Source organism: Jatropha curcas, chromosome 10 (assembly GCF_041381405.1).
Source record: "Jatropha curcas cultivar XTBG-Jc1 chromosome 10, XTBG_Jcur_1.0, whole genome shotgun sequence".
NCBI classification, from domain to species: Eukaryota; Viridiplantae; Streptophyta; class Magnoliopsida; order Malpighiales; family Euphorbiaceae; genus Jatropha; species Jatropha curcas.
Window position 1 is genome coordinate 22,228,004 of NC_143160.1, and position 2,976 is coordinate 22,230,979.

Sequence of the window (2,976 nt, forward strand, 5' to 3'; positions counted from 1 at the left end):
AACTCTACTAATGAAGTGTGTTGACCATGCATGACTTAACTAGATAATTTCACTAAGTGAACTTAAATGCACAAAAGAGTATATGGATATTGCAACATTAATCAATGCATGCAAATGAGCTAAGAATGCACAAAATAAGACTTGAGCAAGGTTGGCTCCCAAAGGAGGCCGACCTATGCTTGAGCCTAGAGTGGATTTTTATTGATCTTTTTCATATTATGAGTCATAATATGCAAATAAATAGCTTTTAAGTAATTACTTACACTTGTATGAGATGTTGTTATAATTAGGGTTTTAATTGAATAGTGATGCCTAATTGAGGATTTATGCCTAAATGATGCTTAAACATGCAATTGATTGAACCAATGTGCAATTATATGCTAGTATGCGGTAATTATGTGATCAAACCTAGAAAATGGAGCATTTACCCTAGGGCATTAGGATTGGTCAAACCATGTCCCTAGGGCATGCCCTTCTGTTTGACTTTTATTTTATGATATGCATGAGCTAAGCTTGAGTATGTTATTATACTTGCTTGCATAATGTAGTGTGCAGTTAAATGATATTCTAGGATTTAGTTAAAGCGTTATTGACCCATGAACTTCTGTGAGTGTGTGCTTATGAGTTAAGAATAGCAATTTGGAATTATGCTTTGGAAAGCTTAATGTTATGCACCAAGTACACTCCCTTACCTTAACTCTTTATGTGATGGTGATTGATGATGGGAGATGATTGAGTTGAATCCAAAGTGATGCTTGGGTTGTTTGACCAATTGGAATAAGATTAATATTTATATACATGTATGAGCATATATGATTGAGATTTATACAAGGCTTGTAAGCTTCTATGAATTACGAGCAGGTTGCAATTAGGTAGGCTTATTATGGTTATTGTATGGTATCTAGATTATATAGTTATTACCTATAAATGGGAATAAACTGAATTGACTTAATATGAAACTATTGAGCTCTTACTTTGAACTTGGTTGAGTAGTTGCCAGAATATGGTTATCTATTTTGAAAATAAAAGCATGTTATGGATTTGATTTGGAATGTGCTATGATCATAGGTCACACACGTGGGTGTCTTCAGGGCAAGTGGATAACTCTACTGACTCTGTATCTGAAAGACTTTCTAAGTCTACTAGTAAAAGGCTAACTAGCCAGTATTAGTCTGATTGTTATCAGACACTATTCTGTTACCTGTTCTGCTCCTGTTTCTTTTGAGTTACTATTAAGGCCCAATTATCTAAACTAAAGATTAGGATAATGATACTACAACTATAATGACTGATTACTTGTAATACAAGTTATTGTGGATTGATGATACATGATTACTTATTATGCAAGTTATCTACAAGAATACTTATATGGTTACTTGTCATGCAAGATATTGCTCTGAACATGCAACCAGTATGCTTATGATGCTAGTTAAATACTTAGATACTATGTGATTACTTGAGTAGCAAGTTACCTTGTGTATAGATATTATTGTTGGCTCAAGGGTCAATTTTATCTTGAGATTTTGATGATTATACAAAACAAATAAATTTAATATTTTTGTACGTGCTAATATTATTTTATGTAGATTTTTTTTAAATATAGAAATTATTGAAGAAATGAAGTTCCTACAACCCAAGAATTTTATTTGAAGACCATGAAGATTAATGAAGATATTTTCTATTGGTTAGTATTATAATAAGTCTTAGGAAATTATTGTAGGATAGAGAGTAAATAATTTTATAAGCACAAATCTATTTTATCTCTCTCAAAATTGTTTTAAAATGTTTTTGAATAAATTTATTAAGAAAATATAGCCAAAATCTTTACTCTTCACGTTTTCCCATCTAAAATATCTTTGGAGTAAATATTCTTGGTGGCTATTAAATGAAATTCTGCAAAAAGCTATTTCTGATTTAATATAGCTGACTGTTCTGCTATAAATGCTACACTGTTTTCTAAACTGAACCTTTCATCTCCAAATCTTGCGTGTGTGAGTATTAAAAGTGGTCTGACAGCCCTTTTAATTACAGCCCATGCATTGTCTCTTTATTTTAAAAATATTAGAAACTTCATTGCTCATTAAAGCAACAATCTCAACGTTAACTTCTAAAGAGAATATCATCTTTCCATATAAAAACCATTTCCTCTTTTAAAAAGAATGGGTTTTTGCAAAGAGTATGAGTCCATTGTTCAAAGTTTAAATCTCTCTAAGCTCTCTCTTCAATCCCCCTATTTCTTTTCGTCTTTTTGCTTCAAGAAAAATTTTTTTTTAAGAGAAAAGAAAATTTATTAACAACATTTTCTGAAGAACAGTTCTGATCTTTAAATCTATTTTCTAAATTCGTTTTCTATTCTTCCTGTGCTTATATTTGCATTTCTCTCTGTCTATATAGATTCTGTAATCTGTTGTAGACGGGTTCTTTATTTGAAAAACTTTTGTGTAATAGCTTAAGTGAAAAGCTATGGTGTAATAGGTTATCAAGCGACCTTTTCCTTGTGTGAGATTCGAATGTCTTGATTTGAGTTTCTGTTCTCTGCAAAAATAGAAAGGGTTGAGGTTGACTAGAACCTTTGGAAAATCTAGTGGGATAAAGGTTAGATCTAGGTGTTGATCTAGTTCCTTGTATTGTTGGTTTGTCTCTTACCCTTGAAAAGAGATAATATAGTGGAGGATCTCAAGATGCGTCTTGGGGAGTGGATGTAAGCGAGTTAGTGCTGAACCACTATAAATCTCTATGTTTATCTTCTTTTACTTTCTGAAGTTCTGCTTGATTATATTCTATTTATATAACTGTTAATCTGTTTAAAAATGCAAAATTGTTAATGAGTTTCTGATTCTAATTGTGAATAAGCTTTATCTCTGTGGAACACTAGAACTCTGGATTTCTGTATTGTGATTATACCAAGTTCTAATTTGTCCTTCTATATTCAGTGTAATTCACCATATGAATTATAATCAGTTTTTTAATCTTGCT